General features: G+C 31.8%; 1 long non-coding RNA gene across 2 annotated transcripts; it reads right to left on the bottom strand.

The window, feature by feature from the left end:
• Positions 1 to 27: 27 nt before the first annotated feature.
• Positions 28 to 25,492, bottom strand: LOC129232022 (uncharacterized). 2 transcript variants are annotated; one of them, XR_008581316.1, is made up of 4 exons: positions 25,376 to 25,492; positions 24,141 to 24,319; positions 13,102 to 13,150; positions 28 to 1,515 (listed from the first exon to the last, which is right to left on the bottom strand). It is a non-coding gene; the product is annotated as an uncharacterized LOC129232022 (long non-coding RNA). The 2 variants fall into 2 exon arrangements; XR_008581317.1 differs by having other exon boundaries at positions 24,109 to 24,319.
• Between the last annotated feature and the right edge of the window lie 1,117 nt (positions 25,493 to 26,609).

Here is a 26,609-nt window from a genome sequence, read left to right on the forward strand (position 1 = left end):
AAAAAAAAAGAAAGAAAGAAACAGAAGTAATAAAATAACTTTTATTCAAAGTTCGATGTTACTGGCATATTAGTACATTGTAGACCAAGTTTAATAAATGATCTTCATCAAAACACTATGTGACAATGTGTTTAGAGAATGTTTAGTCAAGATTAAAAATGTTTAGAACCAGTAAAAAGTTCACAAAGAACACAAGAGATGGCATGGGGCTGAGATTTACATAATTTGATAATTCTTATGATCAATTGAAGAAAGGGCAAGGATTCTTGCGACCTGTCTACAATGTGTTTTAGTTCTTGCTCGATACATTTCTTAGTAGTACAACCCTTATATCAGTCTAAATCTTTAAAAAATAATTCATTAATAATTTAAAAATAGAATTGAATGTTAAAATCATTCTTAGTAAAAATGTAAGAAAAAAATCAATCAACATTTATAAAGAAAAGAAAGATAAAACTAGTACAGTAACCTCATGTTTAACCACACTTCTTTGGGATGTATGGAAAAATATAATACAGCAAATGTTATTAAATCTTACAAAAGACGATAATTAGAATTAAGTTTCAAAATCTTAGTTTAAGATGCTACAATAAGAAACTAAGCATTAAGAACCGTGTTTACATAATGCATTTACTTATTCTCTTGCTAGTTTAAGAAAAAAAAATTATATTTTTGGGGGGAGTGGGAGAGTTCAAAATAGTTTGCTATGCTTTATCTGGTAAACCCATAGTCTACTTAAAGTCATGCTTTAGACTACTGAGACATTATGTGAAGATCCCCCGATTATCTGCAGCAAAGCAAGGTAATTGCAAATAAGCGAATTTTGCAGATAATTCACAAAATAAAAAAAAATAAAACGATACTACTGTAAGCAGCAGTTTTAGAAAATCAATAACACTTGCATACATTTTAACTACAGCTAAAAAGTGTATGTAATAACTAGACAAGGAATGCTCATTATTGCAACCGATTACACACATATTCAGCAAATCATACAAACATATCAAGTTTGATTTCCGAAATGGGGGAGAGGTTTTGTTCAATCAAAACTGGTCATTCGTTTTGGACTTAAGTATAGTATGGATCTAAAAAACAGGTTTCAACTAGTCGGATTTTGGTGACCTTGTAATGTTTGACATCACTTGAAGGGAAAATGAAGAAAGAAATAGTAATATCTAGAAATAAAGTTTTTCACTTTTAAAGTTAAAATGGGTGTGTTTATCTAAATTGAGTTAAAACACAGCAGATAATACAAAGTTTGCTGTAATATGTCTTATTATCTAAAAGATTTAAAGAAAAGGGTTTTTCTATTGTTTTTCCTTTCTTTTTCAGCAGATGCGGAGAAGTTGAGATAATAACAGGTTATTGCATCATAGTCAACATTTGCATTTATGATCTTGTACTTCAGTTTTACTTTTTCATCATGCCCATTTCTAGCACTTTAGCGTCCACTAAGAGATTTCTTCTGTGGCATTCACTTAGCATTCTTCATAAAACATAAACATCCAGTAATACCTACAAGAAAAGAAATCAATTAAGTTAAGAAGAATATGTTTTAAAAAATGAATAAATAGTAAATTATAGTTTTATTCATCAAAAAACAAGTTCCTTTCTAATAATGGAAAGGAGAGTATGAGGGCTATGCAATGCTTGGCAAACAAATATCACCTAAAGACATGAAATTCAGCATGCAGATAGTCTGAAAAATTAAAACAAAAGATTTTGAACATCAATTTTTAAAATTTGACACAAACACATTACTGCAATAACAAGGCTTTTTTATAAATAATAAAATTAATTTCAGTCTAAAATATTATTGGGTGAGAAAAAAAAATACTTTCACAAAAAAAGATTTATTTTTTATTGGAACTTCATCATTCTCCTTTTTAAAAAATGTACTTGTCACAAGAAACGTGGAACTGATTGGTGCAAATACTTTTATTTGTTTTACAATTGCACATGGATAAATGTTTAGCACATTGCATGCACTGCTGCAGCAAATTTTTAGCATCTACTTTTTATTTTTCATGTTTCTGATTTGTTTCTAAATTGTACCTAAACTAGAGATGTGTCATTCATGAACAAACTGGTCAAAAAGAGCGAATCTTTAAAATGAACGGATCCGTTCACTTGAAAAAATGAACGACCGTTCTTCTGAATGGTGAGCAGTTTGGAACATTGTTTTGATGCGTTGTGATAAAATCACTTTTTTTTAAAAAAATTACATTTGTCTTCAAATCTTTAACTCTCAATCAATCTCAAATTTCCTTTTTCTCAGTACAGTACAATATATTCATTTCGAACCTTTTTACTTTCTGCTTGTTATTAATTATTTTTCTTCAACCGTTGCAGTTAATTTGCAATTTTCCAATGTATCCATTAGTAATGTTTTATTTAACTTCTTTGGGCAACTAGGCTACTAACAAAATTCCCACTTCATATCCCACGCAGCTGCTAAAATCTTTCTCTCGCTTTGTGTCGCCAAAATTATTTCTAAAAATACCTTTTATCACTTTTCTGGCCATCCTTTTGTTTTCTATAACATCCCTATCAACTACCATCTATATTGATTGGGCTTTATTTTTATTATTAATATGGTATTATTAGTTTCACCTGTATGTAAATATGTATTTTGTAACGGAATCTTGCAACTCAAATTTGGCCCACTTCTTGCTATCGGATTCTTTTGAAATTCGGCACCGACCTCAGACCCGATAACAATGCAGTACTCTATAATCAAATTAATTAATTAATAATTGTAAGTATATTCCAAATTTAATCAATATTTTGACATAAATCCAACAATGTGAAGAAAAAAATTTAAAAGAAAAATATTTAAAAATGCTCGCAAAAATTTAAAAATATTTGAAAAAACCTTTGATTTTTCTCCATCAGACAAAATTTGTTCCAAGGTTATTAGAACATGAGTTATTATTTTTTTAAAAATGATTTCATAACAAAATTTAGGTTTGCCTTCAATTGGCAATCTGTTGTTTATCAGGTCATTGTTAAACAATACTTTTATCAAAATGTATCTCAAATTTTCAAAGTAATGTTAGCTGCATCGCCCGGCTTTGCATGGTTCACCCTGAAAATAAAAGTTATGTCAAGTTACGCGTGTTCATTAATCAGGCTTGAATAAAAAGGAAAAAAAATCAGTAAAATTGTGCTGTAAAATGCGGAAAAATAACGAAAAAGGAAACATTTTAAATCTGCGATTACAGGAGAAGCCTCAAAACAAAACCCAGAAGTTTATTTGTTTAGATTCGAGAAAAAAAAATGGCAACAAATCTATCTTCTCAATGATTTTCTTCATGCTCCAAATTTTAATAAAAGCATTGTTACGGAAAGTTGTGATGAGGCATTGAATAATAATTTGAATGGAGGAAAGCCTTCGAAAAATAGAGATTTTATGTCAAAATCTAAGTGTCCTAATTAATAGTTTTTAATTGATATCTCTCCACTAATTATTATTGGAGGATTATGTTAAATAGCCAAACATAGAGACAGGAAGATTACGAATCCATCGATAACTGGTTCGATGGTCAGTTCACTGTCGTTCGGGAGAAGTAACTTGGACATAGATACATATAGATACATGCGCTCAGAGAGAGTTTTTAATTATACAGTAAAACCTGTAAAGTTGACCACTTTTGTAAGTTGATCACCTGTCTAAGTTTACCGATTTTGTCAGGAACGGAATTAGTCCTATGTTATATAATGAAAGAAAATCTCTATAACTTGACCACCTCTCTATCTGACCACCTGTCAATCTTGACCATTAATATACAATAGCTTTGGTTAGGGGTATTGTAAAAACCCTTTGTAAGTTGACCACTTGGCAAAAGCATTATAGATTGTACGAAAAGTTTAATCAGTTATGCCTCAAATAAGCAACCAGACATTTTAGAAAAACCTATGAACATTTATGTTTCCATCGAAAAATATTGGGCTAATGTCTCAAAAAATGCGCCAAACTTCAATAAGGATTTATTTTGTTGAAAAGTAGATTACCGTAGTTACAAATGTGCAGGAAAAAATCAAATGAAGAATTTGAGTCACTTTTGACTTGTTATAAATTTTTAGGAATTGTTAAGACCAAGTAAGTAGGTTTTTTATAAGCAATGAAACAATTTTTTTTTGATCAATTTACAGAAATTTTGAATTTGTATGATACTTTACACGCCGTTTTGGTAAATAGTCTCTAAAAATATTTAAACAAAATTTTTTTCCTATTGTTTTATAGTAATTTTAAACAATGAAAGTGAGTTTAAAGTATTCCAAGTAGTTAAAAAATTAATGAATAGGGCAAGAAATGACAAAAAAAAAAAAAAAAAACAATTCATTACTACCCTCTTTAAGTTGACCACCAAAGTACTGCACCGCAAGAGGTCAACTTACACAGGTTTCACTGTATAAGATAAATATGATTACCCCACACATATATTGATGACTGAGATGGATTAGACAATTAATCGACAGTCAATTTATCGGCGCAGTTGAATGTTTTTAGAACTCGGCTATTACACTTTAAGGAGTATAATTATTCTTTTTGGAGTTCGAAAGACCCTGTTTTGAATGCTACCGGAGAATATCAGTTGCTTTTTTTTGAGGGCAAATTTCATTAATATAAAAATTTTGAATTATGTTGAAATAAATATTTTTTGTAAAACAAGTTAAACTAAGCAGAAAAAAATTAAAATAAATAAAATAATAGCTTAAAAATTATTACAACACACTTTTGTAGCAAAATGAACTAAAAAGTAAAAAATAATCTTTGGATGATAAGTATATAAAGTAATTCACCAAACACTTAATTTTAATGCAACACAAAAAACAGGGGGGGGGGGGAGAGGACTTCTTATCCATTGTCTTGAATTTCTTCCATTTGTTTTCAATGCAAAAATGTAAATAGACAGCACACCGTGGTTTTTTTTATTACATTAAAATTAAGTGTTTGGTCAATTACTTTATATACTTACCATTCAAAGATCATTTTTACTTTTTAGTTTATTTTACGACAAAAAAGCGTGGGGTTTTTTTAGTTTTTCAACTAGTATTTTTTCACTCACTTGACGATTTCCAAATCGCTTATTTTGCATTCAATATCTAGAGATTTTAAAAAGGATTATTGCGGCCTAATTTTTTTCTCACTTGGAAAAGTGTTCCTTTTTACTTTCTTCTATATCTAATATATAGAAGAAAGTATTCGTGCAAATTTTCGAATTTTGATGGATTAGAACGTTTTGAGGTGTGCCGAGTCCATTTCGACTATTTTTGAAAAATGTCTGTCTGTCTCTGTGTGTGTGTGTGTCAGGTCTGTGTGTGACCAGTTTTTTGTGGCCGCTCTACAGCAAAAACTACCACATGAAATCGAACGAAATTTGGTACACATATGTGCCCCTATGTGAACTTGTGCCCATTGGTTTTTTGGCGCGAATTCCTCCAAAGGGGGGTGGAGCAATGGGACGTTTTTGGAATTACGCGTGCTTGCTATTCCTCAGGAAGTAACTGGCGGAATCAAACAAAATTTGGTACATATGTTGCCATTAACAGGTGCTCATTCAATTTTGGTGTCAATAACTCAAACGTGGGTTGAGCTATAGAACGTTTTTTTGTCGTCAATTGTTACTGCTGTATCTCAAGAAATAATGAACAGAATGAAAGAAAAATTTATCGGCAAGTAGCCCTTAGTGGGTATAAGAGCTGATTTTATTTTGGTGTCAACAGCTAAAAAGGGGATAGCGCAATTGCCTGTTCTTTTTTCCATTGTGAGTGCCCTATCTCAAGAAGTAATGCTACGTTCTGGTTGAAATTTAGAATATATGTAAATCCATATGTAAACAGGCTTCGGTTCAATTTTGACGCCAATCGCTCCAAGAGGTGTTGATTTTTTTTTTTTTGCGAATAAAAATAGCTTTATTAATACAATAATAAGAAAGAAAAATCGTAATAGATTGTCGTCTGCGTATTTCTCGTGATTTTAATTGTATATCAGAAATATTATCTCAATGATTTAAAATTTTTAACTGTTGCCATCTTATGTTTGTTAACAAATAAAATATTTGTAATTAATTCAAGCAAGGCTTTTAAAATAACTTTCAATTTTTGTTTTTTTCTTTGCTTTTGCAATAATTCAAACATTGGGATGGTCGTCAAGTTTTTGCATGTGTAATTTTGTTTTTGTTGGGAATATTGCTTCCTCGTCAAGCATGGGGAGGGATCAGAAAAAAAAGGAAAAATATAGAAGAAAGTTTCGTGATGGCCACAACATACTAGTTTTATTTAATTATGTTCTTATCGGTATTGCGGAATAATTTTGAAGCTCCCTAATATTTAGGTGAGTTGATTTTAAACTAAGTTATCTGGTACTCTGGGTGAGCTACCGATGTATTTCATTTTTGTCCATGTAGTTCGTGCTACAAAAGCGTGTTTTTATTTTTAAACTATTATTTTTTAACTTACTTGACAACTTCCTTGAGGGGCTTATTTTGCATAAAATAAATTAATATCCAGAGATTTTAAAAAGTATTATTGCTGTCTAATATTTTTCCCATTTAAAAAGGGTTGCATTTTTTTTAATCGGTACGGTGGTATAGTTTTGGAGCTCCCTAATATTTAGGTGATTCTTTTTTTAAATTAAATTATTAGGTACTATGGTTGAGCTAACGAAGTATTTGTTGTAACTTTTTTCATTATACATGGTCTATTTTGATAATACTAAATATATATATATATATACAGTACTGTAGCTGGAAAAATTTAATAACGTAATTTTTTGACACCCTGAAATGGAACCTGCGATTTTTGGAATGGAAAACACTTCTTACCATTCGGCAACTGAGAAATATCTTACAAAATCAACAATAATTGCTAAATGCATCGAAACCCAAATGAAGTTTTTTGATTCACACATTTTTCATAGCTATATTTTCTTTCTTCAAGATAATTTGAGTTATTTTTCCTTCAAAGAATATTATTGATCCAATGAACATATCGAATGTTTGTGAGTATGTCGTGCAACTTTGTGCGTGTCTTGATCTTCTGCAACTTTTCAAAATGAACGAAGTCGTTCAAATGAACGAGTTAAATGAATGGATCAAAAGAATAAACGATCCTCTGATGAACGGATCCTTAAAAAGAGCGACATTGCCCACCTCTAACCTAAACAGTACTTTCAAAATCAAAATAGATGAGTAATTTTATTTTCTCTCTTGATTCAGTTCTCTACACCCCATCAAAGCATATTAACACCAAAAAGTAAATTTTAAGTTTAATGCATTTTATCAAAATAACCGTTCAATCAAATCAAAGCATTATGAAATGGATAATTTAAATGTATACAATTGATATTTCATCAACAAATACGGTAAACTTTTAAAATAAAACAATAGGAGACTGAGAAAGGAAGAACATCAATTTTGGGAAAGAACTATCTTTTATCAATTCAAAACAGAAACACAGATAGGCAGTTTTGCTTACTAAGTCTTTAAAATTTCAGCCAAAGAAATAAACAATGGGTTTTGAAATTTTTAAAAAGAAGAAGTTGACTTAGGGGGGGGGGGAATGAGGCGAGAGAATTCTGGGGGGGGGGGGTATAAAACACCATATAAGAATAATCAAATTTTATTGCAACATTTAGCAGTTTAAAGAACCTTTGACGAAAGGTCACTGAAACTGAGCATTTTGAATCACTTTGAAATACCCAGGGGAACCCTGCTTAAGCTTGCTAAGTTTTGAACAGCTATTTAATATTTATAAGACCTTGATAACGTAAGAGCTTATTTATTCGTATTCTCTCTGAGCTGAAAAAAAAAGTCAAAAGCATCAGTATCTAATGCATTCATTACTATAGCTATTGAGTTTTTCCTTTTAAAATAATAATCTTGGATTTAATAGTAAACATTTTTCACTTTACAACTATTCTGAAATTGTAAAACTAGTAACTTCAGAAAGTTCTATTTTGTTTGTATATTTAGTATTTAATTATTTATACATCTATATGAAAAAAACTCAAACTCCAAATGTGCATATTTGAGGTAAACGTGGAAACTACTAGACAGATTTCGTTCAAATTTTCAGTTTGAGTCGGTTAGTGCTGGGGAGGATTAAAGACTGTTTTGAAAAAAATGATTCAGTTCTTTTTTATTTGAAAGTTAATTTTAGGCACTGAAATTGCATCTTTCTACTCAAAATAATTATTGTATTGCCTTGATTTTAATTTCATTGGGAAGTTTGGAAAAAATATCCCCTTAGTAGATTTTCCACCTATAGTCGAAAAGTTTTAAGCATTTTTAAGTAAGGGAAAATCAATTTGAAATTCGACATTTAAAATCATCAGCGCTTTTTTTTAGACATTGATTTTTTTTTCATGGTGTGAATTTAGCTTAATAAATGCCACGTTGCTATTTTTGCTCCAGGTATGGACAAATAAAATTCTTCAGCTGTTTTTAGGTTTCTCCAATAATGGGGGGGGGGGGGATTTAAAATTTCCTTCTTTGATATTTATTTATTTTTATTTACTACCTACTTATTTGTACAAACAGAAAAAATGGCACTGACTAATTTTTTTTTTTTTTAATTTGTAGTTAAAATTTTTATTACTGTTGAATTTAATCTAATTGAGAATAGGCTGAGCTGATGTGGATTTTTAGGAACTGGTGTCCATATTCCAATACAGGGGGGGGGGGGGTGACATTGTCTTTATTGAAAAGATTATTTTTGGTCCTATTTTTTTAATCCTAATGGGTTTTTTCCTTTTTTTTTTTTTTTAATACTAGTCGGCCCGTGCGGAACTCCGCACTGTACTTCGAATCGTTTCATAAGGCATTTCGCTCTTTAAAAATTTGAAAGAAAGAATATTATGAAGAAAAACCGAAAAAAGTAAACAGAAAAAAGTAAGCGCACAAGAGAAGGGATGTAATTTGAAGACATCAGTAACAAAACCTCGTTAAATACAACGTTGTGATAATTTGATCATCGCTTCCCTTTTGGTTGTACGTATTTTCAATGCAAATATAAATATCATTTAAAGTGTGGCTGAGTGACACGTGAAAAATCAGTAATTGTGCATGTGAAAAAATAGGTTGTGACAAATACAGTCCTGCCCATGTGAGCATCTGACGGGAAAAAAAAAGAAACATTAAAGAGATATTTAGTGGCACGGATTCGAACTGGCGCGATTCGGATTAACAGTACGACAATCCAACAAACCTAGCAACTGTGCCTTCCTTTTCGAATGCTATTCATTGAAGGAATGCGTAATAAAACACAGTAAAAAAGTTTTTCGCCGAAAAAAATATAATAAGATCATGCGTCTATGTTTTGTCATTAGCCAGCATGATACGATTTAAAATTATTCGTAAAACATGGAATTTGATTAAAGAATGAGGAAGATCTCACGTAGCGATGGAAACAAACATTCTAGAGAAGTAATAAATTCGGTTAAAAAAATAAGTGTTTTTATTTTTGAATATTCAATAATTTCCCATAGCAGGCGTCTTTAACCTGTACGGCTTAAAAGCCCGCACTTGTTTTTCTTTTAATCGAACACTTAAAATTCAAAACCAAAACCAGTTGAACTGAGTCCGTTTTTTAAGTGTAATTTTTCTAACGTAGACAAAATGTTTTTTTTTTTTTCAACCGAAAGCAAAGAAGTAGAAAATGATTTCTTACTAATGAAGTTGATAATAATTTTAATGTTTTATATCGTATTCGAATAAATAATTAAAGATTTACTGGTTGAAACTCGTAGTTTTAATTTGGCGTAGTATTTTTTCATTTGTACAAAGGTTCGAACTCTGCTATTAGAAAAATATACATTTCAGCATACAATGAAAATGTTTTTCTGCACAAAAAGGATTCCCTTGAGGTATATCTAATACTTTTTTTATGCTTACATTATGCTCAGTGGTCTGGACGGAGTCAAAGCTTAAAAAAAAGGGAAGATCACCCTTCGATTAGCAGTCAACTTATCTGAATGATAACTATAGCCTGCATAAAAGGAGTCGAAACACCAAATAGCATTCCCACTGCATTTATTTTATTACGTGTGTTATCTGTTGTATGTTATGAGTACATGTATTGCGTAATATTACTGTAAATTTGCTATTATGTCGGACAGCCCGAACTGGCCCGAAGTTCAGTTTTCAGCCGAACGCTCTACCGAAAAAAAAAAACCACAGGTAATTTTAAATTTTTTTTCTTGCCGAGAAGTGTTTTTATTTTTGAAAATTTTTACAATTTGTTATCGCAGGCTGTTTGAACCGTTATGACTTAGATGGCAGCACGTGTTCATCATTTAACAGCACGGTTAAAATACAAAATAATTTGAACTAAGTTCTTTTTTAAGCGTAGCTTTTCATATGTAGTAAAAATTTGATACGCTTTTTGTTTTTTTTGCAAAAAGAAGAAAATATATATATTACTCTTTAAATTGAGGTAGTATTTTTTTTATTTGTACAAAGAGTCAAAAACTCATTAGAATCTATACTTCAACATACGATTTATTACACTTTACTGAGCAACAAACAATTCCAATGTAGTCTGAAATCTTAAACCTGATACTTATATTTTCGCTTACATTAAGTTTTAATTTTCTTCCCGCAGCCAAAGCTTAAAAAACAAAATGTTACAATTGAGTGTGAATTTAGCTCCGTTTTGCATCAAGTTTTCATAACTGCTAGGAGCATTTCTACCTCATGTAATCCTCATTTTTGTCATTCATTGCTCATGTAATGCGCGATATTTTTCTAATTTTTTGATGCAGATTGTCCGGACGTGGGCCCGAACACGCATTCTCCTGGTTACGAGGAGTACGCTCTGCCGATCAAGCTATTCAGCTCTGTCGGTCATAGTGCAAGTTAAAGTTATAAGTTTAACCGAAAGTCTCATTCTGGTTCTTTAAAACAGGTTTTTCGGCTCAAAAAACAATTTTTAGACCGTGGGTCTATTTTTCGTCAGTAGCCAGCACCGTAAGCTTCAAAATAAGGTGTAAATCAAAGAAATCGATCCATAATTGAGGAAAATCTCGCGTAGAAACCAAAAACAGGCTACAGAAATAATATATAAGGATACTGTTGATGCTATCGTAAAATTTTCCTTTACTCTGATTGTGGTTTTTGGAACCTATTTCCCTAAACAGAGAGTTTTAAAGCAGGGGAGGATGTTACTGGAAAATTGTTTATCAGTGATTTAGAGAAACTAATTTCATATTCTGATAAGGAACATTCAGAAAAGTTTTTATCTTTTTCTAAAGAAGAGTATTGGGTACAATTCAGCCATAGACAGTTAACCAGCACTACCTGCAGAAATAAGTTTGCAAGATCTTTGAAGAACCCCGTTTTCGATTCTTCATTAACAATTGGGAAATTTTGGAATTGGATGTTTTTCTGGAGTTTTTCTTTTTTTTTTCCCCAGGAAGACTTAGAAAGCAAGCTTTTACAGTAAAGTTAACGTACATTAGATGACAAAAACGCAGACCCCCCCCCCCCAAAAAAAAAAAATTGCAAAAAAGGCAAAAAATTGCTGCCCTTTACCTGCCCATAGCAGTATTGTCTCCATTCTGACAAAAGTTTTTAAAGGAATCTTTGTTTTATTTATTTATTTTCCTCAATCTAATTGTGGCTTTTAGGGATTGTTGTTCTCATGCTATTGAGGAGTTTTTTTTTTCAGACTAATGTTGGTTTAATGATGAGAGTTTTTGGTAGTTCCGCTTATTGGTAAATGCTGTCCTTCTTTCCAATGAAGATTCCTGCGTTCTGTTGAGCAGACATGCTACAGCTTGATAAAGAAAAAAGCTGAACGCGTAACAAATAAAACGTTAAAAATGAACATTTGAGAGTAATTAGTATACTTTCAAACAGGGAGCTCAAATAATATTGTTTTTATATATATTTTTATATCAATTTTTTCAAATTCATTTTTTTCCCCAATTTTATTTTTTAAAAGATTTTAGAAACTTCAGGTGGTAATGGACTTACAGTCATAAATGCAACCAAACTTTTGTTTAAATAGGGTTTTTTTCTAAAATTTATTATGCCTGAATATTGATTATTTTTTAAAATGAAAAGCAGTGTTAAGTTATTTTTAAGTTTCCTTTAACATGTGTACCCACATTTGCAGAAATTGCCCACAAACCCAATGAACACCAACCGATACTTTTGATACACATAAAAAAATATATTAAAGATTCATATTGCAAATTACTCTGAAAAAAAAGCCCCCTCCCCTATGAAAATATTAATGCAAATCTGCATCAATCTCAGGAATGATGAAATTGAAGGTGAAAAAAGCGGAAATTCGCGTTTCAGCGGAAAAGTAGAGTGTCTGGTTGAGGATATTTCAGAACTTTAATCTTTATTTTATGTCACAGTTTTTGGCTACATTTCACCTTATTTATTCACGAGAAAATTTTAGGCACACGATATGTCATGCAACCTTAGTTCCTTTCTTCGTCAAGTGACGGTGCAAAACGATGTAGAGGAAAGAAATTATTTCACGTTAATTTTGCTAACGTAACTATTTTACTTCATTTACTTTAAAACAATTAATAAGTAAAGAGTGTATCAGTGCATAGTTTCAGAACTTCTAGAAGTGGTAGGATTCACCTTCACAACTGAAAATCATACATCAACGCAGGGCAAAAAAAGTTTTCCTGACTCATTAGATGCAATATAGACATAGTATGCAAATACTTGGAATTCCGTGCACCATAGGTGTTAGTAGATGAAACACTGAACACATATTTTCGGCCCATGTCCCTTTTGTTCATATAAATGTAGAAACAAAACTTATGGGGCATCTTTTTATTTCTGTGTACATCACAACATTTAGGAAGCATTGCTGATCTTGCATTGTATAGCAATGCAAGGTCAGAAATGCCTAAGTCATTGGGGCCTAATGGGGGGGGGGGGTAAATTGGGTAATGCCCTAACCCCTCCCAGAAGTTCTTAAATGGCGTAGATACTGAGATACCCTGCACATGGATCTCTATGGCAAAATTTTTCAGTGCAGTTTTAAAAAAAAAAACATTTTACTGAACATTCAGGCTTTTTAAGGAATGAGCACAAATTAAATATGTACACCACAGGAGATACTCACAAAAAATAATATGCTGTGGCACTTCTGTGTCCTAACCATCCTGTAGCACCTAAAGAAAAATGTTAAGTCTATCAATAACTTAAAATTTATAAAAAGAAGAAAAACATTATAAATTTTGCACAATTCAGACATAAAAATAAGCAATAATTAAATAATAACTTTTTTTAAAAAATGTTGAATCCCAATGAATGTTGAACAAAATGTATAAATTACAAAATGAACTGCCCAACTTCGACTTTTCAAAATCTGGAAAGCTTTTCAACACAATTGCCAAGCAGATGAGAGTTTCTGGGCAGTTTTCTGTGCATCGATACAAAACGAAAATTACTACAATACTGATCAATAATTGGTTTTTCTCCTCAATTCCTAACTTTAATGAATCTAACATTAAGTTTTATAACATCTTTTTTGAGACTTCATTTTCAGGAAACTTTTCAGGGCATGTTTAATAACTTTCACAATTACATAGTTGTAAAATTTATTACCTAGTTGGAAATGGTTAAATGAAGGGCTATTAGGGCAGAAAGAAGACCAGGGCGGCGACAGGAACTGTGAAAAAAAGTTCCCTGATTTCCCTGATTAAGTTCACCAAATTTCCCTGATTTACATTGCCAATGATAATGGTTTTCTTTCTTTGCTCTACTTGAAATCCATTGTATGTTTGTATAAAATGCAGTATTTTAAACGTTTTTTGTTGTGTAAAGTTGTTGAACTAAAGATATATTTTTTTAAAAATGCTACTTTTTTTAATAAAATGGTTTAAAAAAAGACATATCAAGTCAATTTTTTTGGGAAAAAAAACTACAAAACCTTACATTAAATTTTTTTACATGGAAAGATTATAGAAAATTAAGAAAAAAAAAATACTTCCAGAAACCACTTAGCATAAGAATTTTAAGAAACTATTAAAATTACTCTTAAAAACATATGTGCATTTATGATAGAAAGAAAAAGTAATTGAAATTATTTTGAACTAAGTTTTCAAACAGTATAATAATTGTTGCAAGAATAACAAGTAATAGTGAAAGAATAGAAGTAATGTAGTTATTCTTATGTAACTAATTGACATATTTATGTAAAACAGAGGAAACCATTTGACATCCATTCATAGGGAGCTTTTCTCTAATAAAGAACATAGGTTTTAATGAATGAATACAGCATTTTAACAATTAAAAAAAATAAACATATTTACTTAAGTACACAAGTTAACTCTATTTCAAATGATTTCAGTATGTAACGAAAAAAAATCTTAGATTGCTTTTGAAACAAACAACTTTGAAATGCAAGGAAAAAAAAAGCAATTAGTCAATTTCAAAATATATAGAAGAAGAATACAACTTGGTTATAAAATTAAAGAATCACTTAAGTCTGAAGAAAAAAAAAAAACCTTTATAATCTGCGGCGACAACAAATAGTATAACGGCAAAAAAACAAAGTTTTTTTAATTGAAATTTCAATTTTAGCAATTAAATTAAAAATGCAAAGAAGTAATAACTTTTAAGCTTTTATAGTATTAATTAAACCAAAGATTTCTTCTTGAAATCATGATTACAGTACACTAATTACTTTGAGATAGTGGAATAAAGTCAAAGGAACTAAGGCAATAATGAAGGCTTCCTCTTTGCCTGTATGGTTGTTTATTTTACGTAGCATTGAAAGCGTTAAAAGGAAATTTCAAGCTAGGTAAAATAAACAACCTAACAGACACAGAAGCATTCTTAGGAAGTTCATTCTGTGGTTAATAAGTAAGATTCAATACTTCGACGTTGAGGAAAAAAGACGCACAAATATACGGCAGTGTATAATCGCACCTCATTAGTTTTACTTTTTTTTTTTTTTTTGAACAGATAATTGGTGGAAAATGCGTAGGGAATTAGAGTACTTAATTTTGAAAAGCAAAAAAAAAAAAAAAAAAAAAAAAATTCTTCATAAAATCAATTTTCCCTGATTTTTTGTTATTTTTTCAAAATTCCCTGATATTTCCCTGACTTTTCCCTGATCTCCCTGATCTGTCGCCACCCTGAAGACTTGCAATTTTGGATTGTGTAAGTCTAAATGGTGGAAGAAAGGAAAGACGGGAGATATAATTCAACTGTTTAAATTTATTAAAGTTGAAGATGTTTGGTTGCATTTTTGAATGGAAGGTGTAATCAGAGGAGACAGAGATAGAAGCTGAATCATGGACAAAACTGGGCAGATTCTTCCAAATGAGCCATAGCTGGTTCATTAGAAGTATTTTGCAACCCTCAGTCGTGTAGCAAAGGGGGGATTTTGGGGGTGAAAACACCCCCACCCCCCCCAGAGCCATTGGTTTAAATATAAATGCAAATTCTAATACAATAGTTTATGCATATGAAAATGTTTTGTTGGAAAAAAAAAACTCTTCAGAAGGTTTGTTTTTACTTTAAAAAAAAACTTTCTAGAAGGTATTTTCAGGGACGTGTTGAGCCTCTTACCTTTGGGGAAAGGGGGGGGGGGTGCAGAATTCTCAAATTGCTGACTAATGATAAAATTTGCCGAATTCACACACATACATATAAATAAATATATGTATATATATGTGTGTGTTTTATCAAGAAAATGGTAAGAAGCGCACCGTTTTGAACGTTTGCGTCTAGTGCTTCAAAAAAATGTCCTAAAGTTTAAAAAATACCCCTTTAATCTCCAGATTTGAACTTAATGTAACAACTTAGAGATATCTGGAGGTTAGATTACAAAAATACGGCTTTCAAACGAAAATAGAGCTAGAAACAGTAAGACTGGAAATGTGGTTGAACACTTACAGTGGCGTAGCTAGACCCGACTTTCGGGGGGGGGGGGGGGGTTACTTCTTTTATATATATCTATATATATATATATATATATATATATGTGTGTGTGTGTGTGTAATCGCTTGGAATTTTTTCCTTTCTCTTCTCTCTTCTTTTTCTCTTTTTTTTGAGACTAACTTTTCGGGGGGGGGGGGGGGGTTTGTCCCCAAACCCCCCCCCCCCTTAGCTACGCCCCTGAACACTTACGTTGTTGATACTGCATGATATTTTACTAAATCATGATTTAATAAAAAGTTAGATTATTCAATAATATATAGACATTTTTTAAAGTATACAAAGATTTATGTGAGATAAAATTTCCGGCATTTTCTGGTTTTTGATTTTTAAAAAATCAAGTTTTAATATTTTTTAAAAAAAATTCATGTAGTTTTGTTGAAAATTTATCATAGATCTTATAATTAAATACCTATTCCGAAATATTCATTTTAACCAATAGAAGGGTCCTCTTTCATTGAAAGTTGTAGGTGAACGAACACTTTTGGGAGCCACTGTATATATCAAAATATTCGGATACACAGAGGCTCCCAAAAGTGTTCGCACACCTTGAAATTTTGTAGTAAAACCAAAATAATGCGAAAATGAATTCGAATATGAAGTCTAATTTTTTTTCACATCATAATTATGCCATTCTAAATAAAACCCAGTTGTGATGTCAAAATATTGCCTGATTTTATTGTTGAAATTTGTCAAAAAACAAAGACAGAGAAATACTATGCTACAAAAGTCATTGTACACTGCAATATTTTCTAATAAATTCATGATTATTTATAAATTATGTTTATTTATTCCCTCATATTCTGCTTATTACTTTTAAAAGGCTGGTATTCGTAAAAAACGAACACCATTCAAAATTTGACTTTTTTCCTCATAGTAGCGGTAAATTGGCTTGAAATGTCTTTAAATTAGTCAATTTATATCATTCTATAGTAAAGTGCTTAATGAAATGCTTTAAAGAATGGAATTGGATCAAAAATGAGGTAAGAAAAGGTCAACTGGCAATGTTAACAAAGTGTGATCAGAGATTTACTGTTAAAAAGATTATGAAAAATACACATTTGAATGCTGTAAAAAGTTTCTGCGGAACATAAAGAAAATTTTTACATTTAATTTTCACCTAAAATTGTTCGCCAAGTTCTCTGATTAGCTGGATTAAATGGGATCTCTTATTGCAGAAATTTTCTTGTTCGTGCGAAAAACAGAAAGCATGCGCTTTTTGTCTCAAAATCAATGAAAAATAAGCTCAAAACGTTTTGGAATAACGTCTTATTTACAGATAAAAAGTAAATTCAAAATTTTTAGTTAAATTTTCGTATAATCGTAAATAGTGGAAAAAATGAGAAACTTAAAAACTTATTTGGATCAGCTAATCAGGACAGTGAAGGTGTTCTTGTGTGAGGGTGCATATCAGTATCAGGACTTGGTAGTTTGAAATTTTTTAATGAAATAATGAATCATTATGTTTATTTAAATGCTTTTAAAAACAATTTTACACTCTTAGCCAAAAACTTGGTTATAGGAAACAACTTTGTTTTTCATTAAGATAACAATAAGAAGCACACGGTTTTCAACGTTGGCATCTAGTGCCTTAAAAATTGTCCTAAAGTTTCGAAAATATACCCTCAACCGCCAGATTTGAACCCAATGTAACATATTTAGAGATATCTTGAGGCTAGATTACGAAAATGCTTCTTTGAAACTAAAATACAGCTAGAAACAGTAAGACTTGAAGTGCGGTTGAACATTTACTCAGAAATTACACAAAACGAGCTGATGTGTGCATCACATGACTACCTTTTGCTCCAATTTAATATCATTTCCCCCATTATTGGCAATTTTAATGTGATTCAACTGTTTACTTTCTAAATATCACCAACAATGGCCAAATTGGAACCAAATTTTTAAAAAATCGCCAAATTTGTCGCTAAGTTGGCGACAAAACATGGCGACCAAAAAACTGGTGATATATCGGCAAGTGTTTGACAAATTATAACCCAACTTGAGTTTACATCGAATTAACAAAAGATTCCCCCCTCAAAGGGGCGAAAGGCCCCGTTAGGAACATCCGAATACAACCAAAAGGGTAGGTGCACAACTAGACCCCACTAGGAATCTACGAACCAAATTTCAATTTTCTAGGACATACCGTTTCCGAGTTATGCGAGCTACATACACACGTACATACGGACGTCACGAGAAAATTCGTCGTAATTAACTCGGGGGTTGTCAAAATGGATATTTCGGGTGTTTGTACGTTCCTACGCATATATCCAGGGCCGGATTACTAAATAGGCAATGTAGGCAGTTGCCTAGGGGCCCCGAGGTTCTCAGGGGCCCCAGAGAAATCTTAAAGTTGAAAATTTGTAAGAAAAAGTTCTTTTCGACAAAAAAAAAAGAAAAAAAAGGAAAAAGTTTTTAAAAAAATGGGGCTCCCTTCCTTTTTTTCTCTCTATCTCATCTTTTACTGCTGACAAACAGGAAATGTTTTATACATGTGAGATCTGTGGCATACACAACAGCTATGGGGCCCCTACCAAAAGGTTTTGTTATTCATTTTTTAAAGGTCATGGAGACCATGGCCTTTTGTTTTAGCTGCTAAAGGGCTGACAGTGGCAGATTTTCCATACCTCAATCGTCGCATATGGGAGGTCCCCCACAATATAAGAGCCCCAAGAAGGAATTAAAATTGAACATGAAAAAAGTATTTACGTTATATAAGTTAGGCCAAAAAATGAGTAGATCCGTCATTTGGCCCGACGGCATCCAGATCATTAAGCGTTTGCTAACGATAGACTACATAACTCAGTGGCGTAACTACGTAACGTTAAGACACCGCACTACGGAGGGGGGGGGGGGAAAGGGAGTGGAGTCAGGAGGAGCCAGAAAATTGTTAAGCTTTGTTTTCATTTAATTTTGTAAAAATTTTCCAAAAATCAAACTTAGTTTTAAGCTGTAATATTTTTTCTGGGCCATGGCCCCGATTATGATATTGGGGCCCTAGGTCAAACACTTTTTCGGTGCCCTCTTGTAGTCGAACAATACAATTTTTTCCTTTTGCTAGAATAGTTTTAACCAATTGGAGTCCCCAAATAGCAGGGGCTTTGGTACGGCCTAGTAGGCCTATTCAGTAAACAAGCCCTAAATAGAGAAAAGAGGGCCCAAAGTCCAACTTCCATGTGCGAAAACCAAACCTTGGCTTGGCGATTTCCTAGGCCACCTGCCATGGAGAGAAGTGGAAATCCCTGAAAGAAAAAAAGGAAAAAGTCCTGGCCGTATCGGAGCCCGGAAAAAGGCAGCCAAGAGAAGTTTTTCGGTGGATTTGGATTGGAGAAAGGGGGGGGGGAGACGGAGTTGAGCTTTGTTTTCAATTTTTTTACATAAATCAAACTTAGTTTCAAATGCTTATATTGGTTCTGGGGACCCCTAGAGCCCCAGAACCTTGACCAAGGGTCCCCAATTAAGATATCGGGGCCCTAGGCCTAACAATTTTCGGTGCCCTCTTGTAGCTAAACATTAGTTTTTTTTTTTTTTTTTTTCAATTTGCTAAAACACTTTTAGCCATTTGGGGGCCTCAAATAGATAGCACAGACCGCGGTCTAATTTTTCTATTCAGTAAACAGACCCTGAGTGGAGAGAAGGGGTACCCACTGCCATACTTCCGTACGTGAAAACCAAACCTTGGATCGTTGCAAAAAGTATCATATTACCCTTCCTAGACCACCTGATATGGGGAGAAGAGAGAATCCCTGAAAGAAAAGGAAAATTCGGAAAAGGGGTAAGATCTGAAATAGGGATAAAGTTATCAGCAGTATGTCCCAATTTCCTACTTGTTACACATTATTAAAAGAAATCTCACAAATAGCAGAGATTTATGCTCGCAGAAATTTGACAAGGCCCCGATTAAACGAGTGATAGGGGCCCAAACTTCGCAAATTTCATCAATTTATAATGATTTTCAAAATTTCATGCATGGGGGGGAGGGGGCAGGAATTTTTCTTGTCTCTGATAGTCATAATAAAATATAACGAATTCTTACAAATAAGTTTTTATTTTAAAGCCTGGAACTACTTCTGGGAATTTTTTTTTAAGAGGAATGTTTAGCTTGAATAAATTACTGCTAAACCTCTATATTGTTTATCAAAAACGTAGTTGAAGATTATGCACCTGTGACCAAGTAAACTTACTGAATCTCTTATACATGAAATATGATTTACATAGAAATTTTCAGTTACATATACATTTGATTTGCCACAAAACAATTAATAGCCGCGAAAGACTATTAATTGTTTAATTTTTTATTTACCAGCGTATTAGAAATTTTTTAAATTCTGATACAGTGAAAATCTCGCCGAACGTACAACCCTTAAGCATGAACACCCCTCATTACGGATATTTTTTTTAATAACCCCACCCCCATTTTCTATGGTTGAACTATTAAATCTCCTTTTATTATAGTGTGGAGACTTACTTATCCTGACACGGACACAGCTTTTCTTGTAAAAAGTTCTTTTCAAAATATTTTAGCAAACCTCTCTGGTTTCCCTTTGAAAAAAAAAGAAAGAAAAGAAAAGAAAAAAACAAGGGAATCAGAAAATCCTTTGCTTCTACCACATTAAGCTGCAGGTTGTTCAACACAATGGTCCTGGGGACCCGAGCTCTGATTCCAAGAAATGCAGCTGTTAGCAGGACTGCAGTGTTATAAGGTCCTGGCTGTTATTCGTGGGCATTTCTTGGAACAGTAGATATAATAAGTGAACGAGTCAATTTTTGATCTCCCCAGAGTAAATAAACTACCCTCCAATCCTGCCGCCTTTACAACTATGGTCCTGCCTTTACAATAGAGGTTGAATAGGCGACTCTGGTAGTTGTAGTCTAAAGCATGGGCAGTTCATCAAAGAGCTTGAACACATGTACTTGCGGAAGGGCGCGTTGTGTCCCTTTATTCAAAGCGGGTTTTTTTTTTTTTTTTTGGAAGAACACATCATGAGAAAATGTTCTCTGGTCCAGTCCACTTATTATTTACACCCTTTTTCTATACGAGCTTATGGTTAGACGCCTGCAAACCATTTCTTTTATTTTTATCTTTTCCGCACCACTTTTTCCCAGAATGAAAGGTGGTGTTTTTAAGAAGAAAGGTTTCACTCTAGCGAATTCCTGGTCCTCTTCAGTTTTTATATGTGCAGGATAACCAAACTTTAAAGTGGAGTTCTTGTGTAAAGCCAGTTTTTGAGTTGATATTTTGTACCAGTATTGAAGTGTTTATTTTTTTGCCTTAAAAATGAAGCATCAAAGCACAACGATATTAAAATACTTTTCTAAGAAGTAAAAAGTTTCCTATGAGAAAGGTAAGAAAACAATTATGTACTGATTAAAAATAATAATAATAATAATAAAAACAAGCCAAGAATTCGTTTTATATATCATTCATTTCTGCTGCAGGCATATTATTTGTAACAAGATATTAATTTTTTACCGAAATTAACTTAATTAGCTGTCAGACGTGGGTAAATATAGTTTTGGGAAGGGTCATGAAAAGTCATAAGTGTCCCCTCCTCCATATAATGTTTTGTTAAACAGTTTTTGTGAGGTTCCTTTAAAATGTTTTAAAAGATGCCTTAAAGCCGATTAATCTACTTTAAAGTACATAATTCTTATGTTCTAATTTACTTCAAATGTGGTACAGTAGAGAACCAATTATCCGGGAAGTTCGGGACCATCGCTATCCCGGATATCTGAATTTCCCGGTTTTCTGGATTGCTAAAAAGCGCTATTGGCCGATTGTTTGTAAAATTTAAATTACTATATAATAAATAATTAAGCATATTAAAATAAGAAGAAAACAGTTCAGAAATGCTTATGAATATCGAAATATAAAAAACTATTATTGTGAGAATAATTTAAACACTAAAAAACTTAAGTTATTCATAATACATGAGACCCTCACATTCTGTTTGGAAAAGAAAAAAAAATCCACCACTTTTCGATGTTTTAAAACGAAAGAAAATGAAGGGAAGGGCAAAAAATAAGTTTTTGAACCTAAATCTGCAAATTTCTACTATGTGTATAAAAAAAATTCGCTTTCTATGCGACAATATTCATTTCCTTAGCTATCAATTAGAATAAAACACGAAAATTTCAAACTTACGAATGTACTTTTTAGTTCAAGAAAATATTTCGGAAATTTTGACCCGCATAAAGGATAACCATTTTAAGTTAGTGTTTGCAAACATTTTCTCGAGTTATGCGTGAGTAATATGTTGTTTATTAAGAAATCGTTCATATTCTTTTTGGTATTTCAAAAAAAGAAAAAAAAAAGCTTAATTTTTCAAAAATTGCCAAAATTGCTTATTTTAAAAAAATAACGGGAAAGTAGGGAAAAAGTTGCCGGTTTTCTGGTTTCCCGGTTTATTGGTTCCCGGATAAAAGGTTCTGCACTGTAGTAAAATATACTTTTTAGCATTTTAAGCCACTTAAATCTTCACCGAAACGGTATAATAATGCTATTACTTTGAAAGATCGTGATTAAAACATACACACAAGAGGGTGTTAAAACAGAAAAGTCAAATTTTTCCATCAAAGAAGTATTAAATGAAGAAATTGTGCTATTTTGTACCTTTGAATTCGAAATTTGTGAGCTTTACGTATTTTTTTGCACTGACCTCTGACTGCAATATTGCCCTCATAGCAGAATCAAAGGGACTCTATTGAAATATATGTTTTATGTGTGTGTGTTTTTCATTTCTTAGTTTTTACTTATGTTCTGAAGAAGTAACTTAAAATTTAGTTAATAATGTAGTTAAGATATATTCATCTCTTTGGGAGGGAAATGGTCCTCCCCCACCCCAATCCGCTACAGTTAACAATAACGGTATAAATGCTTCAGAAATATTTTACTGAGTAAAGCTCTATACATTTTTTTTCTAGCTCTAAAATGAAAAGTAAACATTAACACATTTTAGTTACTGTATTCATTGTTAATAAACATTATTAGTAATACTTAAAATTGTAGACAGAACCTAAAACTATAAGCTTTAAAATGAGGGTTAAGTTATGAAATTTGATAAAGGAATAAGGAACATTTTGTGTGGTGACAGAAATACAGGCTAGAGAAATAATATATGAGATTATGTATAAAATAAATGTGTGAGGGGGCCTCAACACTTCTAATGCCTATGGCCCCGAAATCCCTAATCCGGCCCTGCATATATCCACGTGTGACCGTGTCAAAAAAAAAAAAAACTCAACATTCATTCGGGGGTGAGAAAAAATGGAAATTAAGGCCGATTTTTGAGTGAAAATTTTTTTGCGAATACAATACTTCCTTTTTTTGTAAAAGGAAGTAAAAAGAAAAGAAAAAACATTGAAATCTATTTGCAGATGTTCAAAAGATGTTGAATGATATTCTACTAAATAATAACTTAATGAAAAGTTAGATTATTCAATAATATAGAGACATTTTTTAAAGTGTACAAAGACTTTTGTGAGGTAAAATTTCCGGCACTTTTTGGTTTTTGATTTTTTAAAAATTAAGTTTTAATATCTCATTAAAACTTTTCATGTAGTTTTGTTAAAAATGAATCATAGATCTTATAATAAAATACTTATTCCAAAAAATTAATTCTAACCATTGGATAGGGGCTATTTCATCGAAAGTCGTAGGTGTACAAACACTTTTGGGAGCTACTGTATATCAAAGTATCGGATATTTTCGAAAATATGACGATCTTTTCGAACCCTGATTAGGGGCCAATTAAAATAGGAAGCTAAAATTATTCCAGTATATTACTATCTACAAGTCTAAAAATATTGAGGGGTGTCCTGTTATCTAAGACAAACTTTTTTTTTACATGTATTTTTGAACCATCTTAAAATACATGTTCCTTGCACAGCATGAATACTAGAAAGCAATTCAAAATAAGGGAGGTTCCTTTACAATCTATATAAAGCTTTGCTTGTAACTTCTGAATAAATTAAATTACCCTTTAGAAGAAAAAACATTTTGGTTTTCTTTAAAAAAAAGACAATACTTTCTAAATATTTATATACCTGGTGCCAAAAAACAACCCTGGAAGTAGCACCACAAAAATAAATTAATTCTTGGAGCTCCCTGGGCTCCACGTTCAGTATAGCAACTGTGACATACACAAAACAAACACCAATAAATAAATGCATACGTAACCTATGATTAAGACTCTAGGGTCCGATATTTACATTAATTTCCAAATGCATTCGAACATCAAGCACCATAAAGCAGACAGATAACAAAACTGGCAATTTTAACCGAGACTCCCATGCCAAGGAAAAGAAAAATGTCAAAAGACGAGACAAGTTCTTGTATAAAGTCATAGCTGATGTTTTCTGCTCATCACAAAGGAAAATAAGATATGTGCCTGTAAGAGAAAAAATATGGTAACAAACTGAAATCACTTTTGAATAAAACAAATAAAAATGGACTATTCGCATTAATTTTGCTGTAATATAAAATCAAAACAATATATATATATATATATATAAATATATATACACAGAGGTGATTCTACAAAACTGGGCAGTTTATACTGGATTTATTCAAACAAAAATTATTTTATTAATAAAGTTTAAAAAAACTCAAGAAAATACATTAAAGGTTATATATAATTAAAATAAGACACTCGCAGCACTTAACAGCTTGTATTTTTATAATTATGTTTTCCACCTATGGCATGTAAATAGCTACAGCAGAACACTGTGTTGCAAAATTCAAGTAAATGTCTAGACTTTGAAACAACAATAGACATCCTAGGGAACCTGAGATCAATTTATCGGCAAAACAGACATTAAACAACATCTGAATGTGGTGAGCATGTCAGGTCTTGGTAATTAGCATACCTTCACAACAGCAATTTACCCTGACTGTGGCATCTTTTAGCACATATTGGAACTTCTTTTTTTCTTTCACCAAACAAATTTGATGACCTCACGACTGTTTTGGCAAAATATCAAGTCATTATGCCCAATGGTTTTTAAGCATATTTAAATTGAAATATAAATTATAATCAATCTGTACATGAAAAGAAAAGAAGCAATATGCCTTATGAAGGGAATAAAATTAATACCATTAAAGCAAATTAGGAAAAGTATGCATCAGAGGTTGAAAAGTGGAGTCCTTGTAACTTGTTACCCTGAAATACCTACATGCATTATCTTTGCAAAATTGTACTTTATTTATTTTTTCTTATTTTTTTAAAGAAAAAAAACATGATAGTGTGTAATCTATTACAGTTGAGAGTTGAATTCAAAATTATACTCGGATAACTTTTTTCTACATTAAATATTTTATGACAAGGACAACAAAAAACATGACTTAACTACCTTGAACCTTAGAAAGCACTAAATGGACATTTAATAATTTTATTCCCTTCAAAAGTACACAAAATATTTGATTTCAGATAACCACTTTTATTTACCCAATGCTGCTTCAAGTGTCCTACCTTTCCCCCAATTAATTAACAATACCGAAGCACGTCAAATTCAATGTTGACATCAAAAATTAAGAAAACACGGGAAGCAAGAAAGAAAGCGATAGAAGCATTGAGCTGTATAGTAACCCTGGAGAGCGGATGGGGTCGAATCGGATTGGGGTAGAGTGTAACCTTCGAATCTCGCCAATGTTCCCCTCGTTAGGCTTAGGAGATGGTCTTAGCATTGGAGTCTACGAGGAAGCTCGCAAGCTTTAAAAAATATTTAAAAATAACCCATTTGCTTTCTTGTTATCAAATGACCGGTTTTTAACCACATCACGTTGTCGGTCTGCTGAATATATACATCATTAAACAAAACAATTCTTAACTTTTATTTAGTAAAAGAATAAAAATTTCGCTCCTTTTCGGCAACCATTATTGCCAAGACTCGGGCTGACGTGAGATGACGTAGAAGGAGAGGGAGGAAACTTCCATCGCTCGGAGCGCTCGGAGATATGTTTTTCTTTTCCTTCGTTTTTTGTTTGTTTCGCTTAATAAGAAAAATAATTAACAGATAATTTGTTCATTAAAATTTTAATTGTATAATTAAAAATTTTAGTATTTTTCATCGAGAATGTAGGATTATTTAACACAGTAACACAGTACTTTTTAAACAAATGCAGATTTATTTCAATTTATTAACCATTTACCTTCTGTAAAAACAGTTACACGAGTCGTAATTTTTGCGAAAATGAACGTATCGGTGACTTTGCGAGATAAAAAATTTAGTGAATTGTATGTGAATAGAACAGAAAGTTTAAATATTTCGCGTGACTTAAATTTTCGCGATAATGATGAGCTAGCGAAAATTAAAGTAAAACGAAAACAAGGGTTTTCACATTCACAATATTGTTTTTGAATGTTTATCTCTTTTCTGCAGGGAAGTTTTAGGTTTTCTTTCTCAAATATTCAGCAGATATTTTGTAAGTATTGTGTTGTCTTCATAATATTTATTAAAAAAATTTTTTTTTTCAAAAACATTAAAAAAAAAAACCCTCTTAATTTGGCTTTTAGCTATAATTATGAGGCAGATACTAATTTTTGAATCACAGATTTTTTTTTTTTTTGATCGTTAGAAAAGAATTTATTGAAGAAAAGAACTTATCAATTTTCCTTTTACACAATTCCCAGTTTTTTTTTACAGATTTGTGACGTATCGCATTATATTTTCATCTTTTTG

The sequence above is a fragment of the Uloborus diversus genome, chromosome 1 (genome assembly GCF_026930045.1).
Source record: "Uloborus diversus isolate 005 chromosome 1, Udiv.v.3.1, whole genome shotgun sequence".
NCBI lineage: Eukaryota > Metazoa > Arthropoda > Arachnida > Araneae > Uloboridae > Uloborus > Uloborus diversus.